Source organism: Bos indicus, chromosome 24, assembly GCF_029378745.1.
Source record: "Bos indicus isolate NIAB-ARS_2022 breed Sahiwal x Tharparkar chromosome 24, NIAB-ARS_B.indTharparkar_mat_pri_1.0, whole genome shotgun sequence".
NCBI lineage: Eukaryota > Metazoa > Chordata > Mammalia > Artiodactyla > Bovidae > Bos > Bos indicus.
The window spans coordinates 22774025-22792393 of NC_091783.1; the positions used below are offsets into that span (position 1 = coordinate 22774025).

Here is an 18369-nt window from a genome sequence, read left to right on the forward strand (position 1 = left end):
AATGACTTACTTCACCTTTTCTAGAATTGACAGTCTGTGTTTAGCAACTAAAATTGGAAATGAACTCATGACTGAGATATGTCTAATTAAAGAAATAAAAGGAATTTATAACTACAGCTTTATAAAAGGAATTTATCAACTGTTTAAAAATTTGACAATGATATAAAGCCATCCTGTAATGCGATTCCTTAAAGCACAGAATTAAGGTCAAGGCCATCAAGTCCATTTGTATAACTTAGTTCTTTCATCTGCAGCAAGAGAAACAGTCAACAATTAAATATGACTGTGAGCATGTGCATATGCACACGTGCATGTGTGCACAAGTGTGTGTAGGGTGTTTGTGTGAAGCATCCATTGTCTGCTCATGTAAGGACAGAATGAAAAGTTGATAGGTTTAAGAATAAGGTAAATTGACAACTTAATTTTTTTGTATATGTAAATATTGACTTTTCCCCCAGAGAGTCTATCTACTCCATGGCACATTTTAAAGACACCTGGAAAGACTGGCCTATTCACACTCTGACAAAACAAGAGTTTTATTGTACTCAAATGCATCAAGTTCTTAGAGAAATACTCAGGCAATCTAACTTTCAGAAAAATTTACCTATTAGAATTTATTAATAATAATAGTATACTTATTAATATTTACTAATAGCAATAGTACTTATAGGAAAGAGAATACAATTTAACCAGAGTAGTGACCCTTTGAATATTTTTAGAAATTAACTGTGAAAAATTTCTATGATAAAACATGAAAATATAAGGGAAAAAACAGCTGAACTGGCAAAACGCACAAGTCTGTTTCTATATCTAAGAGTTTAAGAAGGGGACGACAGAGGATGAGATGGCTGGATGGCATCACCGACTCGATGGACGTGAGTCTGAGTGAACTCTGGGAGATGGTGATGGACAGGGAGGCCTGGTGTGCTGTGATTCATGGGGTCGCAAAGAGTCGGACACGACTGAGCGACTGAACCGAACTGAACGGATAGTTGATTTACAGTGTTTTAGGTATACACCAAAGTGATTCAGTTCTATATATTATATATATATATATAATATATATATTCTTCTTCAGATTCTTTTCTATTATAGATTATTACAAGATACTAAACTTATAGATCTCTGTGCCATACAGTAGGTCCTTACTGTTTCTCTGTTTTACACAGAGTAGTGTGTATCAGTTAATCCCAAATCTCTAATTTATCCATCCCCTCCTTTCCCTGGTAAACCTAAGCTTGTTTTCTAAGTCTGTGAATATTTCTGTTTTGTTAATAAGTTCATTTGTATCATTTTTTAGATCCCACATTTAAGTGGTATCATTTGTCTTCTCCGTCTCACTTAGTATGATCATCTCTGAGTCCATCCATGTTTGCTGCAAATGGCATTATTTCATTCTTTTTTATGGCTGAATAATATTCCATTATATATATATATATATATTCACACACATATACATACGTGTATATATATAATCAACACCTTCTTTATCCATCCATTTGTTGACGGACACTTAGGTTACCTTCATGTCTTGGCTATTGTAAACAGTACTACTATGAACATTGGGGTACATGTATCTTTTCAATTAGAACTTTTACCTTTTCTGGATATATGCCCAGGAGTGGGATTGCTGGATCATATGGTAACTTTACTTTTAGTTTTCTTTCTTTTTTTTTTAAATTTTATTTTATTTTTAAACTTTACAATATTGTATTAGTTTTGCCAAATATCGAAATGAATCTGCCACAGGTATACCTGTGTTCCCCATCCTGAACCCTCCTCCCTCCTCCCTCCCCATACCCTAAAGTGAAGTTGCTCAGTCGTGTCCGACTCTTTGCGACCCCGTGGACTGTAGGCCTACCAAGCTCCTCAGTCCATGGAATTTTCCAGGCAAGAGTACTGGAGTGGGTTGCCATTTCCTTCTCCAGGGGATCTCCCCAACCCAGGGATCGAACCCGGGTTTCCTGCACTACAGGCAGACGCTTTACCATCTGAGCCACCAGGGAAGGGGCTTAGTTTTCTAAGGAACTTCTATACTATTCTCCATGAAGAAGGAAATGGCAAACCACTCCAGTATCCCTGCCTGGAAAATCCCATGGACAGAGGAGCCTGGTGGGCTGCAGTCCATGGGGTCGCAAAGAGTTGGGCACGATTGAGCAACTAACACACACATACTCTTCTCCATAGTGTTTGTACCAATTTACATTCGTACAGAGTCATTTCCTAAGTGAAAATATCCTCCCTGTCAATTCACAGCAGCTCTGTTGTATCAGCTATTTGAGAATATCGAGCTGGAAGATCACTGTCCAATCACAAAAAGAAAATTATGTACACCAACCAGGTGAATGACTGAGGCCACCCAAGCCCATAACTAAGTCCACAGTCCCTTGCTGAGCCACCTCCCTAACCCAGACTTCCTCTCTGTGTAACACTCCGAATGCTGGTGTTAGAAAATACCTGAAACAGCCTCTAATACCTGACAAGGAAAGTCCTCCAACCCTTTTACACAGTTTCAGATAAAACTCAAACAGCATTAGCAAGTTTGGATAAGTGCAAACTGAAGTGGCCAATGTACCTGAAGACATGTTATCATGGGTATTTAGTTCAAAACTGTTTGGAATTCCAGCATGGATTCCACAGTGGTACTTTGGGGAACACATGTATACCTGTGGTGGATTCATTTTTATATTTGGCAAAACTAATACAATTATGTAAAGTTTAAAAATAAAATAAAATTAAAAAAATAAAAAAATCAAGAAAAAAAAAATTCCTTAGGGTTATGTGGTTTTTCCTTGTCCTTTTATTCAAACAAACCATTAATTCACTGGAGAGAATCAAGCCTCAACTACAGCACTCGCCATGAAGACAATCAGGAAACACCTCCAACATTCTCTGTGAATCACAGAGCCTGCCAGAAGTGCAACTAGTGTGCCTAGAAAATGCAGCAGTAACCACTAGAAATGCTAGCTGTAAATCTAGGCAGAGAGCTATAAAAGTGAAAAGGTAAGGCCAGGAAGAATTTTATTTTCAGCAATCAACAAGTAGGAAGCTTACTCTTATTTTCATCTTTTCTGATAGAATATAATTATAAGAATATACAAAAAGCGTAAGTAAAGGTAGAGTACAGAAATGATCATGGGGGTATACAGTGTCAAGAACTTTACACGTGAAACCCTTAATGACATTATTCACTTATGGGGTTTGGATGTAAATCCTGGACTCTTGTAAGGAACAATATTTTTTAGAGGAACAGTTCTAGATTCAGGCTTAATCATTAAAAAAAAACTAATTGCTCTGCTTGACAATGTGGGTCATTAGAAAGTACCAAAATAAGGTTATTCTTATCCATTTTCAGAAAACATATTCAGCATTTATGTATTTATTATGAGCACTACAGCTCATGGTACAAAATTATGAACTCTGGAAAATACAATAATAAATTGGACCTGGACTCTGTCCCCAGTAGCACAGAGGTCTTGTAGAGTAATGAAGACACTACTCATTACTCAGACTCATGAAGGAATCACCTGTAATGCAGCATCAAAAGCACCAAGAGCCAGAGGAGAGAGGCACTTACGGTATTTGGATTTAAGAGGATGAATAAAACTGGAAGAGATTGGTCCAGTTGTGGGCCATCACTAAGAAATGTCATTTGAAGGTAGCACTGGACTTCCCTGGTGGTCCAGTGGTTAAGAATCCACCCGCCAGTGCAGGGGACATGGGTTGGATCCCTGCTCTGGGAAGATTCCCCATGCCTGGGGCAGCTGAGACTGTGCGCCACAGCTACAGAGACTGCAAGCCCAGATCCCGTGCTCCCAACAAGAGAAGCCGCTGCAATGAGAAGCGCACACACTGCAACATGAGGAGCCCGCATGCAGCAGCAAGACCCAAGCACAGCCATGAATAAATTAATATTTTTAAAAAGACATAGCATGGTGCCTGGTGCTTAGAAAAATAAACGTAGCATGGCTCCCTCTACATGCTGGTGCTTATGAACACTTATAGGATTAATAAATGAATGAATAAAAAGATATTGGAGGGATGAAGGGGCACAGTGCCTGGCACACACCAGTTATCGACAGACGATTCTTGAACTGAAGTGCAGAATTAGAGGAAGGACATTTTAGTCAAGGAAATAAGCAAACATTGGAGCATCTAGGACAGTGGGCAGGATTATGTAGGGGAAACAAATAGGAACGGGGCTTCAGAACATTGGGGCTGGACCTAGAGATGATCTCATTAAGTGTAGGAAGTCAGGCAGAGGAAGGCAAATATCAGATGATAATGCTTCTAGGTGGAAACTAAAATATGACACGAACCTATCTATGAAACAGAAACAGACCCACAAACACAGAAAACAATATGTTGGGATGTATTTAATACATATTTAATACATTGGGATAACGTATACATACTACTATATATGGGGCTTCCCAGGCGGCACTAGTGGTAAATAACCTGCCTGCCAAAGCAGGAGACATGAGACACAGGTTCGATCCCCGGGTTGGGAAGATCCCCTGGAGGAGGGCATGGCCACCCACTCCAGTATTCTTGCCTGGAGAATTGCCATAGACAGAGGAGCCTGGCGGGCTACAGTCCATAAGGTTCCAAAGAGTTGGACACGACTGAAGCGACTTAGCATGCATGCACACACTACTATATTTAAGACAGATAAACAAGGACCTATTGTATAGCACTGGGAAATCTACTCAATATCTTGTAGTAATCTATAATGCAAAAGAATCTGAAAAATGATATATCTATAACACATATATGTGAGTGGGCATGTATAACTAAATCATTTTACTATACACCTGAAGCTAACACATTATAAATCAACTATATTTCAACTTAAAAAAAAAAAAAGAAGGAAAATATCCACCAAACCAAAAACAGCAACAAAAAAGCATGGGGCTAAATCATACAGAATCTAGTCAAGGTGGCTGGATGGTATTAGATGAATGACCACTGACAGTTTCACAGCTACTACAAGACACAGTCCAAACTCCTTGACCTAAATCCCAGGGCTTTCTGAGATCTGGTGCCTTCCCACGTCTCCAGCTTTCTCTGTTACTCCACTCTCCATTCATACAGGACTTTATTCAGTTCCTCAATAAATAGCATTTTTTTTCATCTCCTAGTACTACATGTATTTTTCCTTCTGGTAATCTTTCCATTTTTGTCCTTCTTCTGCCCCCTCTGTCTGGCTAACTCTTACCCCTAGGTCTCAGCTTTACCATCACTTCTTCCAGGAAGCCTACCTGCTCTCTGGACCAGGCTGGCTCCCATTTCTATGCTGTCCCTTTGATCCTGTACCTCACCTGGTGCCTTATTGTAACTGCCTGTCCATTGTCAGTCTTCTCTGTTTGTGGTAGGCTCTTCCAATACAGAGACCTTGTATCTGGGAGCTGTAGTCCCAGGACTTAGCTCAATTTCTACAATACTCATTAAATGACTTTGTTGAGTGAATGAAACCGTCAAGTCCAGACATGAGTGCTAGGAATGTTCATCTGACTGGAGTATATCCCATATTATTGGATCAGGGGAACTCAGGCTTTAAAAAATAAAAGTGGCTGGCCATGGTGTATGGTCATTAAAATGTCATAAAAATTCAATAGCAACAATGAACATTGACTGCTTACCATGCCAAGCATTGTGTTAATTACTTTCTAAGCATTATCTCATTAGTCCTCAGAGTGGTCTTATGAGGAAGGCAATAAGGAAATGAAATCATAAATACAATTTTGCATAAAAAAATCTGACCACTTTACAAAAACACTGTACTATTTGTAGTTCTTGCTACCACAGCTCCCAAGATAATATATGAAATATCTAAAGAGAATTGGGAGGTACCTGCATAAAGACAGATTAGAAAATACAGAGTATTAAAAAGAAGATCTGAAGTGTAAAAGCTTTGAATGATCTGGAAAAGATAATAACAAACTTATCCACTGGAAATTCACTGAAACTTCAGAAAGGTTTAAGACCCATAAGAATGTATTCAATATTATGAGGACTAGGTTGAAAATGGAATGCAATTTTTAAACATTCTAATGACTCATAAATCCTGGAGTTGTAATAAATTACTAATGGACATTAGGATTTAGAGGCAAATTCTTAATCTGATAGTAAGAAGAATAACTACATTCTTTCATAACACATCTCCTGGTATCACTGTAACAGAAGGAAAAAAAAAACATGTTTTTAACAGACCCAAGAGTCTGATTCAATGCACTAACTTTGTGCTCTTTACTGACAATAGAACAGATATTCATAAATACTCAATTGTAGCAGCTTTTTCATGTAGGCCTGGTAAAGTGTCTGTCTCCAAACTCTATAAATATTCACTGAATACTAGGAGTGACCAGGAGTGCCACAGGCTAAGTAAGAACCTGAATTTTCATTCTATTTTGAGGTAGAGACATTGGCTCCAAACCCCAAAGATGATTAAGAGGATCTAAAAAGGAAAGAGCATCTAATTACCACCATTACTATAAAAAGACCGTGTCCCAAGGGCAGTGCAGGAGCAGAGCAGGTGTGCACAAGTGGGGAAAACAACACACACCCACACCTCTTTCACTGTTTTCTCTTGACTCATGGAACTGGACCTTCACCCTTGACATAGAATGAAGAGTTCATCTGACTCAGTTTTTCTGCTTGTAGTTCATTTTTAGTGCTTTGGCAGTAAATTCAGGTGCTTGGAAGGTCGACTTCTCTTCAAACACTTTGCTTTTAGGACGTGAGGATGTTCGCTTTGTGTTCCAAGGGCCAGAATACAATGTAATCTGAGATTTGGCTTGGCTGTGCTGGGCAGTGGGGAATCTTTTAAAAAATGTAAGACTCCTTTGACTCTCAAATTCTCCTGTGTAATTAACCTTATCTAAAACTTTGAGCCTTGCACCCTACTTTTTTTTTTTTGGAAGAGTGAGAAATACCAGTTTTGAGATAAGTGAAGTAATCAAATACCTGACTGGATTTATAAAGAGTGCTGTGGAATCTGAAAGCAAACTTTATGTGATTTTTATATTCCTAGCCTACCTTCACATACAAGCTAGTGTCAAGACAACAAAGTCAATTTACAAGATTTTTCAATTTCCTATGGTTGCTTTGGATTACTTACAGCATAATCTTGGAGTAAGGTATCTACATGACAGGAAAGAGCAGGGGAAAAACAAAGAAATGTCTTTAAAGAGTATTGGAAAAGTGTTTTTATACACAATGGGACATTTGTCAAAGAGAAAAGTAAAGACTATCACATCAGATACAAAATGAAAATGCGAGATTATAAACATCCATGTGCTTGGCAGAAACGAGCAAAAACTTCTTTGTAGAAGTCACACTTAGTCTCTGAGTTTGTTCTCTCCAAAGATCAATAGGCCATCAAAGAATTTTATCCATGGATTTGTAGCACTAACAGCACATTTTGGGTAAAAATTATTCAAATTACTTAAAATGGAAACATTTCACACAGGTAAAAGTCACTGCCAGAAGAATCCCAGAAATCTCTATCTTTAGAGACAGGGAACCTACTGGATGTATTTCACTGATTGTGTGTATAACATCCATGAAAGAAGTCTGCTAAAGATTCACAGCCATTCTTACATATGCGAAGAAGCCAATTTGCAGACTCATCAATTCCTAAGATCATAATATACCTTTGCCCAGATTGTCTTAAAAGCTGATGGATAAACACTGACATAGCCCTCCTAACTTGTCTGGGAAATCACTATGATGTGCATATTCAAGATGATAAATACAGACAGAGATAAATTTGCAAGCCAAGAACTAATGAGAAATGGAGGAGAGCAGAACAGAATTCAGGAGCATCATATTTCCAGTCCTCAGTACAGAGCCTTCTTATCTCCAAAGAAATTCTAATAAAGGCCTGGGCCATTACAACTGACTCTGAAATAGGAGAACACTAGCTTCAAGGATAAAGATTAAACACTATTACCATATTTGGATTACTTCCTAAGACATTAAGTTGAAAAATTATACCAAAACACACAGTACCACGTTAAGAAGATACTAAAGATGGTCCAAAATTTACCTTTAAAAAGTTTTTATGGGTAAAATATTTGGACCCCAAAGATACATTCACACACACATATAAACACACACAAAAATAAAAAGTCCTCCACTTTAATTATGTAATTTGTCTAATTAATTTCTTGAAGACAAAGAGAAACGGAATTAGAATATAGTCTAGAGTGAGTTTTGAAGAACCTCAAGAATTTGGCCAAACTTTAAATGTCAATTATTTGACTGATCTTTAAGCATATCTTCCGTGTTGGGATAAAACTTCTAAAAATATCTGAAAGGAGCAAAACTAAATATTTTGAAAGGTCTACATTGAGTAGTGAAAGTGAAAGTGTTAGTTGCTCAGTTGTGTCCAACTCTTTGCGACCCATGTACTATATAGCCTGCCAGGCTCCTCTGGCCATAGGATTCTCCAGGTAAGAATACTGCCATTCCCTTCTCCAGGGGATCTTCCCAGCCCAGGGATCAAACCCGTGTCTCCTGCATTACAGGCAGATTCTTTACTGTCTCAGCCACCAGTAGTATAGTCTTTGTAAGGGCATTTCAAAGAGAATAAGCATTCAGAACAGAACCAGAAAATTCGATTGCTGCCAATGTCCTTCTGCTCCAATCTCCCTCTTACCCAAAACATGTGTTTCAAGTCCTTCCATCTATTCTGCCTCCATCTTGTTCTAAACCACTGCCGGTTTAGTCATTTTATTTGGATGATTTGAAATAGCCTCCTTTGGTAACCATAAGTTTATTTTCTATGTCTCTGAGACAATATCTGTTTTGTAAATAAGTTCATTTGTATCATTTTTTTTACATTCCAAATATAAGCAATATCATATGACATTTGTCTTTTTCTGTCTGACTTACTTCACTGAGTACAATAATCTCTAGGCCCACCCATGTTGCTGCAAACGGCATTGCTTCATTCTTTTTTAATGGCTGAGTAATATTTCGTATGTATAAAAGGAGAAGGAGAGGAGGAGGAGGAGCTAATTAAGAGTGTGGGATTAAAATATACACACTACTATATTTAAATAACCAACAAGGGAACTAAACTTAATATCTTTAATGACCTATAATGGAAAGAATCAAAAAAGAACATATATGCTTATATGTATAACTGAAACACTTTGCTGGACACGTGAAACTAACACAACATTGTAAATCAACTATGTTTTAATAAGAATTAAAAATAATACAAATGAAATAGCTTCCTAGACTTTCTACTTCCACTCTTATTCCAATTCATTCTTCACAGAAAGTAGGAATGCTCTCTTAAAGTGAACATATGATCACATCAATCCTTTTCCTTCAGGATCCTTCTCACTGGCTTTTCATTGTGCCTGCAGAAAAGAGTAAAAAGGCTGAACATATTACAGGCACCTTGATTGGTACAGTCTTCGCCTACTTTTCTAGTCCAACTTGAACCATAACCACCCAGTTCCTCTACATACCTGTTACGTTAGCCTTTTTTGTGCTCTTGAATGTATCAAAACAGATCCTTTGAACCTGATGTTTTCCCGATCTGCAAAAATGTGTCTAACACCTAACTCTTCTCTTTGCTAAATTTTACTCATTCTTCACTCACACTCATGTGATAACTTACACTCACCTAGATCTGGACATCCTAGAATGTGAAGTCAGGTGGGCCTTAGGAAGCATCACTATGAAACAAAGCTAGTGGAAGTGATGGAATTCCAGTTGAGCTATTTCAAATCCCGGAAGATGATGCTGTGAAAGTGCTGCACTCATTATGCCAGCAAATTTGGAACACTCAGCAGTGGCCACAGGACTGGAAAAGGTCAGTTTTCATTCCAGTCCCAAAGAAAGGCAATGCCAAAGAATGCTCAAACTACCGCACAATTGCACTCATCTCACATGCTAGTAAAGTAATGCTCAAAATTCTCCAAGCCAGGCTTCAGCAATATGTGAACCATGAACAACTTCCAGATGTTCAAGCTGGTTTTAGAAAAGGCAGAGGAACCAGAGATCAAATTGCCAACATCTGCTGGATCATCAAAAAAGCAAGAGAGTTTCAAAAACACATCTCTTTCTGCTTTACTGACTATGCCAGGGCCTTTGACTGTGTGGATCACAATAAACTGCGGAAAATTCTGAAAGAGATGGGAATACCAGACCACCTGACCTGCCTCTTGAGAAATCTGTATGCAGGTCAGGAAGCAACAGTTAGAACTGGACATGGAACAACAGACTGGCTCCAAATAGGAAAAGGAGTACGTTAAGGCTGTATATTGTCACCCCGCATATTTAACTTATATGCAGAGAACATAATGAGAAACACTGGGCTGGAGGAAGCACAAGCTGGAATCAAGATGGCTGGGAGGAATATCAATAATCTCAGATATGCAAACAGCACCACCCTTATGACAGAAAGTGAAGAACTAAAGGGCCTCTTGATAAAAGTGAAAGAGGAAAGTGAAAAAGTTGGCTTAAAGCTCAACATTCAGAAAACTAAGATTATGGCATCCAGTCCCATCACTTCATGGCAAATAGATGTGGAAACAGTGGAAACAGTGGCTGACTTTATTTTTTTGGGCTCCAAAATCACTGAGGATGGTGATTGCAGCCATGGAATTAATAGATGCTTGCTCTTTGAAAGGAAAGTTATGACCAACCTAGATAGCATATTAAAAAGCAGAGACATTACTTTGCCAACAAAGGTCCGTCTAGTCAAGGCTATTGTTTTTCCAGTAGTCATGTATGGATGTGAGAGTTGGACTATAAAGAAAGCTGAGCGCCGAAGAATTGATGCTTTTGAACTGTGGTGTTGGAGAAGACTCTTGAGAGTCCCTTGGACTGCAAGGAGATCCAACCAGTCCATCCTAAAGGAGATCAGTCCTGGGTGTTCAATGGAGGGACTGATGCTGAAGCTGAAACTTCAATACTTTGGCCACCTGATGCAGAGAGCTGAATCATTTGAAAAGACCCTGATGCTGGGAAAGATTGAGGGCAGGAGGAGAAGGGGACGACAGAGGATGAGATGGTTGGGTGGCAGCACCGACTCGATGGACATGGGTTTGGGTGGACTCTGGGAGTTGGTGATGGACAGGGAGGCCTGGCGTGCTGTGGTTTATGGTATTGCAAAGAGTCGGACATGACTGAGTGACTGAACTGGACTCATCCTTCAGGTTTCATTGACAATGCTATTACCTCAGAAGGAGCTTCCTCTGATGGCTTCAAAGAATTTAGTTTACCCTACTGCTTTTTTTCATAGCCTCTATTTGTTTCCATCATATAGTTTCATTCATTTGTTCATGCCTTTAGGCATGCATTTATTCAACAATTATTGCTGAGTGTCTACTATGCACCAAGCACTGTTTTAGGAGCCATGGAGGCATAGTCCATGCTCTCATGGAGCTATATCACTTTGTAACTGTACAAATAGCCTGTTTATTTGATGTATATCTTGTCTTTGGAGCTTCCCTGGTGGCTCAGTGGTAAAGAATCTGCCTGCCAATGCAGGAAACACAGGTTTGATCTCTGTGCTGGGAAGATCCCCTGGAGAAGGAAACGGCAACCCACTCCAGTATTCTTGCCTGGGAAAATCCCATGGACAGCGGAGCCTGGAGGGATACAGTTCATGGGGTCATAAAAGAGCTGGACATGACTTAGTGATTAAAGAGCACCACCAACAAAATCTTTTATTTTAGACTGTGACCTCTATGAGGCCAAATAATACAAAAGGTAAACAGGTTCAGTTTAGTTCAGTCGCTCAGTTGTGTCTGACTCTTTGTGACCCCATGACTTGCAGCACGCCAGGCCTCCCTGTCCATCACCAACTCCCGGAGTTCACTCAGACTCACGTCCATCGAGTCAGTGATGCCATCCAACCATTTCATCCTCTGTCGTCCCCTTCTCCTCTTGCCCCCAATCCCTCCCAGCATCCGAGTCTTTTCCAATGAGTCACCTCTTCACATGAGGTGGCCAAAGTACTGGAGCTTCAGCTTTAGCATCATTCCCTCCAAAGAAATCCCAGGGCTGATCTCCTTCAGAATGGACTGGTTGGATCTCTTTGCAGTCCAAGGGACTCTCAAGAGTCTTCTCCAACACCACAGTTCAAAAGCATCAACTCTTCAGCACTCAGCTTTCTTCACAGTCCAAATCTCACATCCATACATGACCGCAGGAAAAACCATAGCTTTGACAAGACGGACCTTTGTTGGCAAAGGAATGTCTCTGCTTTTCAATATGCTATCTAGGTTATCTAGGTTGTTATCTAGGTTCCAAGGAGTATGCGTCTTTTAATTTCATGGCTGCAGTCACCATCTGCAGTGATTTTGGAGCCCCCCAAAATAAAGTCTGACACTATTTCCACTGTTTCCCCATCTATTTCCCATGAAGTGATGGGACCAGATGCCATGATCTTCGTTTTCTGAATGTTCAGCTTTAAGCCAACTTTTTCACTCTCCTCTTTCACTTTCATCAAGAGGCTTTTTAGTTCCTCTTCACTTTCTGCCATGAGCATGGTGTCATATTGCATATGTGTAAAGAGGTTATTGCCTATTAAATGTTTCACAATTCCATACTGATAAAGCTAGCCCTAGAAGCCTGTCCCCAGTAGTTGGTGCTTTCTTTCACTTTAAGAAACATATGAAGTTGTGGGTGTGGCAAAGACCACTAGTGTTCTCTTCCTCCTTGGGAACACAGCTTACTACATTTCCCAGACTTCCTTTCACTTTAAACACATGGTTAAGTTTTAGCTAATGGGATGTGAACAAAAGTGAAGCCCTATCTCGTAAGGCTTTATGTGCTCATTCAAGCTTTTTGTTTGCACTCCCATTGGCTGGAAACAGAGGACTCTAATTTAAGAGGACAGAAGAACTCTAATATGAAATGGGCCTGGTTCCCTGAATCATCACATGGAAGAAAGCCACTAAGAACACTTATTCAAACCGAACTACATGAAGGAGAAATCTGGAGCTTTATTTGTAATAATGGCAAATATTACTACTAATGAATTTGTTATATATGTGACTATTCTAAAAACATTAGAATATTGGGATATTAAACAAAGGGGCCTTGGGTTTCCCAGGTGGCTTAGTGAGTATAGAGTCTGTTTGCAATGCAGGAGACAAATGAGATACAGGTTCCATTCCTGAGTGGAGAAGATCCCCTGGAGGAGGGCACGGCAACCCACTCTAGTATTCTTGCCTAGAGAATCACATGGACAGTGGAGCCTGGAGGGCTATAAGTCTATAGGGTTGCACAAAGTCAGACACGACGGGAACAACTGAGCGCACATGCACGCAACCAACGAGGCTACAGTGCATTGTCCCCATTGTGAATACTGCATGTATTTCCTAGAGAAGGCCAGAGGTAGCTGGAATGGAGAGGGTCTGCTATATTCCTACAGTTAATATCCCTTTAACAAAGCCTAAAGTAGGTCTCCTCTTCTTGCAGTCAACAGTAATTCTCAATTACCTGCCCACACTGCAGAGTGGGATTAATAACACTCTCAACCTTTGCCAGTTTTCTGAACAGACTCAGAAACCACATGCAAATCTTATTAGCAGTAAAAAGCACTACCTACCAGGTACATCCAGGGTTTCCTCCAAGTGCTTAATATTGAGGATAATAAACCCAACAAAAAAAATCACACTATTCATTTAACTAAGGTCTTCCAGAATCAGTATCTACAGGCAAGAGCTTGGGCTTCACAATAATCTCTATTTCTGAGATAACTCCTACGTGATGTCAAAAAGCCATTAATACATAAGTTTGAGAAACTCAGGAAAATATTGAATTTTTATCCAGTGTGAAAGTGATCATAATTAGCACATCCAGTTCACAACCTCCCAAATACATACTAAAAACTCCTAAAGGGCAACAATTTAAAGAATGAATTTACCATTTTGAAAATAAATTCAAATACTTAGCATATATTAAAATATTCACAAGCAACATTAGAAGGAATGTGATGAGCTGTTCTGAAGTGTATGTCTTTTTATATTTACTGAATAAAGGATTCATTGTGCACAGGTCCAAACAGTTTGGCAAGCTTCAGCCATGCTAGGAAACACTAATGCCAGATACATTTTATATCCATATTAGGCTGAAGAAAAAAAGACGGGTTGAAGTGAACTACAAATGATGGTTTTCTTTTGCTCACACTTTTCATACGATTTTAAAATGAGGTGCCAAATCGTGTATTTCTAGAATACTCTTGATGATCACCAGTAGACAAAACAACAGTGACTAAACCAAACCTACAACTTGAAAATAAAGTTAGAGATGTTCAAGTGACAGTAAATCCTGGGAGAGCCTTTTAGCTCCCTGGTAGGGTTTAGGATACATATCAGAGTCTGTCATTCCAGAAAGTCTTTTGAAATGATGACCATGCTTAAGCTGGAATGTTAAAAACATTATTTCATTAACTGCCATGTAATTTTATTCTCTACATACCTCAGCTAATAAATACAGAGATTATAAATATCTGTAAATATTTAACATTTAAATAATGTAAATAGATGTAAATAATTAACATTCACAAAAATATCCTTTGGATCATAGTACTTTCACCTCCAAATCATGTTCCATGAATCATTCAGCTCTGTGGCTGTTTGGATCCTCTAATCTTTCTTTCTCTATAGTTTTAGTCGATCTGTATTTCCATTGCTTATTAAGAACTCTGCTTGAGGATGAACAGGAGAATGTGTGTGTGCTCCATTGCTATGTCGTGTCTGACTCTTTGCAACCTCGTGGACTCTAGCTGGCCAGACTCCTCTGTCGGTGGGATTCTCCAGGCAAGAATACTGGAGTGGGCTGCTATTCCATCCTCCAGGGGATCTTCCCAACCCAGGGATCAAACCCACATCTCCTACACTGGCAGGCAGATTCTTTACTACTGCACCAGCTGGGAAGCCTCAAATAGGATAATGAAAAGATATCAATGGACTGACAATCTAGGGAGGGAAGGCAGAAACCACTTACTCAAATGAGGTTTGGCTTATTTGTGGATTCTGAATGTCTGTTATTCCTATTTTCTATTATCCCCCATAATCACATTAGCCATCATAAAAGTGATAGAGAATCTAGAGAAGAAAATCTAATATACAGTTGAAGAAAGATACACTATTTGATGAGCTGTAGCGTTCTGTTCACGCATTATAGGCTTGGGTGACATGAGTGTACAATGTTTACAGTTATATAACCTCTCTGTTTAATCTGTGCTCAGTCGCTTCAGTCGTGTCTGACTCTTTGTGACCTCATGGACTGTAATGTAGCCCACCAGGCTCCTCTGTCCATGGGGATTCTCCAGGTAAGAATACTGGAGTGGGTTGCCATGCCTTCCTTCAGGGGATCTTCCTGACCCCCAGGAATCGAACTTAGGTCTCCTGTGTTGCAGGCAGATTATTTACTGCTGAGCTACCAGGGAGATATATATATACACACACACACACACAAAATGCCTTATATAAAGATGATGCTTAATGATGAATGGGAATTTAACAAATCATGTTTTGGAGGAATACACGATCTGATGATTGTGCGTTACATATTTTTATTAAGATTTAACATTGGCAACTGAGTCAAAAATGTAGAGCAGAAAACGTAATCCCAGTTTTAAAAAAGACAGCCCCCATCATATAATCTAAAATATGGACAAAACTGGGGTAATGGTCAGATATTTCTGGCCAATGACCTAATCAGTGAAACTGTGGATCTTGGAGATATTGATGCCAGCATTTCTGGTTCACTCAGTGAATATACAAAACTTCTGCAGAGAACAATACAGACAAAATGGGTTTCATTAAAGACACAATCCAAACTCATTAGTACATGTTTGAGGACTCTCTTGCCATACGGTGTTTAAATTCAGGAGCTAGAGATGAGCTACTATCATTTGAGAGTGATTCTTGTAGAAATAAGACATAAACAAAATAAGATAAAAGTAAGTGGTTCTAGGGGGGTTTCCTCGGTGGTCCAGTGGCTGACTCCACACTCCTAATGCAGGGGACCTGGGTTCGATTTCTAATCAGGGAACTAGATCCCACATTCTGCAACTAAAGGTCCCTCATGCCACAGTGAGGTTGGAAGATCTCGTGTGCTGCGACTAAGACCCAGAGCAGCCAAATAAACAAATAAATATTAAAAATAAAATACATATGGGACAATTAAAAGATAAATAAATGAATGGTTCTTATCACAAAATAAGAACATGCTTATGCAAATCATCTACTCTCTAACGAGTGCTAATTTTGAAAATTAAACTAACATCCTGCATTCTTCTAATATTGCTGTGTCAAAATATTGGGGGCACATGTTTCACCACCATGATGAGAAAACATGGGTTCTGACTGTGGTTAAAGGCACCAGTGCTAAACATAAGAGGGGCTATCCTGCCAGTCTGCTTTGAAGTTACATATTCATTCTACCCCAAGTTAAAAGAATGTTGCTAGAAATAGTCACCAAATTCTTTTTTCCTCCCTGGGCTAGGCTCCAGCCCAACCTAATATCAAGAGATGTTCTGTAACAGCCTGAGTTATGGCATGCAAGTTACTGGCGTGGATTCCAGGCTCAGCAAGTTTGGGACTGGGTTGTACTGCTGTGACATTTCTGGGAGGGTTTGAGGCAGAGACTCAGCGCTGCAGCCAAGGCAACATGATTCCCCAGGAAAGCCGGCCTGAAGTCAAGTGGAATGTGCAAGCTGTTTTCCTGTCAGGAGACTGAGTTCCCTCCGCTGAAGTGGTGAGATCTTGTACTTGAATTGCATTTAAGAGTTTTAAATAGCGAAGAAGGGTGCTCATTCTCAAACTCTCTTAGAGTCCCTTGGAATACCAACACAGAGGGTGGGGGCTCCCTATGCACACCCACATTCTACTTGGGTAAACATCGAGGGGGACCTCAGGGCAGCCCCAAGTGCCTTCATTCTTGTCCTGATGTCACTTTTGATTTTGCTCTGGGATGACCCAGAGGGCTCCTGGAAGCTGCAGTGGACCCTTACAGATTCTATTGTTGTAGAAAGGATGTGGTGTCTTCATTTGAAAACTTCTGCCAATTGTAAAAGCACCTCATGTTCAGTCAATTGTGTCTGACTCTTTGAAACCCTATGGACTGTAGTCTGCTAGGCTCCTCTGTCCATGGAATTTTCCAGGCAAGAATACTGGAGTGGGTTGCCATTTCCATCTCCAAAAGAACCTCATATCTGGTGGATAATCAATATATCTTACTTGAAAGGTATCTATAAAGTATTAAATGAGAATTCTGAATTTAGTACAAGACTTTTATAGCAATGAAACTAGGAACAATACTAATGCTTATTTGATGCACTATGATTCACCAGGATTTTCCTCTATGTGACTATTTTTTAGGAATTACTATTTATCTCTCAGCATACCTGAAACTGTGTAATGTAACCTATTCAACTTAATTCTGTAGTACACCATGCTTTTTGTCCTTGCTTTCTGCTTCTTCTACCCACTTGACTCAACTCTGAGCTGCAAGGTCTCATATAAACTTAATTTACATTAAAGTACAACATAAGACACCAAAGAGAGAATGCCTTAGTAGGAACTAAGATGTCCTTTGAGAATTAAACTATAAATCAACACAACTGAGCCAAAAATGCAAAGCCCCCTGAAGATAAAGAACAGCATCTGGGCAGGTCTCACTCAAGTGCCAGTGTTGAGTACCATCTAAAAATATGATTTCTGGGACTTCCTGGAGGTCCAGTGGTTAAACTTTTCATTGCAGGGGTGTGGGTTCGATCCCTGGTTGGGAAGCTAAGATCCCTCATGCTTTATGGCCAAAAAACCAGAATATCAACAACAGAAGTAATATTTTAACAAATTCATTAAAGACTTCAAAAATGGTCCACATCCAAAAAAAAAAAAACCTTAAAAACAAAAACAAAACCCCGTGATTTCTGGAGTTACACTGCCTGGATTCCAATCTCAGCTTCACCATTTTCCAGGCAGGTCAATTAGTTGAACATTGTGCCTCAATTTCCCTCATCTGTAACATGGGAATAACTATAGCACTTGTCAGAGCATTGCTAGGAGGAGTCCATGAGAAAATGTACTCAAGTGGCTTGGTGAATACAGTGCCTAGTACCCACTGAGGCCTCAGTAAATATTAGCTGTTATTTACAAGACTGAACTCTCAGTTCACTTGGGGAATTAGCAGATCTAAAGGAACAAAATTTTAATGAGAACTACAGGGGGAGTCAGCAACTGAGCAATAGAAAAGCAAGAGTCAGAGAGGAAGTTGATATTTATTGCTCCTCGAACATATGCCAGGCATTTTCTTATGTTCTCTATCCATGATTTCATTTAATTCCCAGGGATAATTCTTAACGAAATAAAGAAGGCTAAGTAC

At 39.4% G+C, this 18369-nt stretch overlaps 1 protein-coding gene and 1 non-coding gene across 21 annotated transcripts in view; both read right to left on the bottom strand.

Annotated features, from left to right (window-relative positions):
* Positions 1-18369, bottom strand: part of DTNA (dystrobrevin alpha) — a 451246-nt gene that overhangs the window by 260730 nt on the left and 172147 nt on the right. The gene's annotated exons all lie outside the window — the stretch shown is intronic.
* Positions 1934-2006, bottom strand: TRNAY-GUA (transfer RNA tyrosine (anticodon GUA)). The gene has a single exon. It is a non-coding gene; the product is annotated as a tRNA-Tyr (tRNA).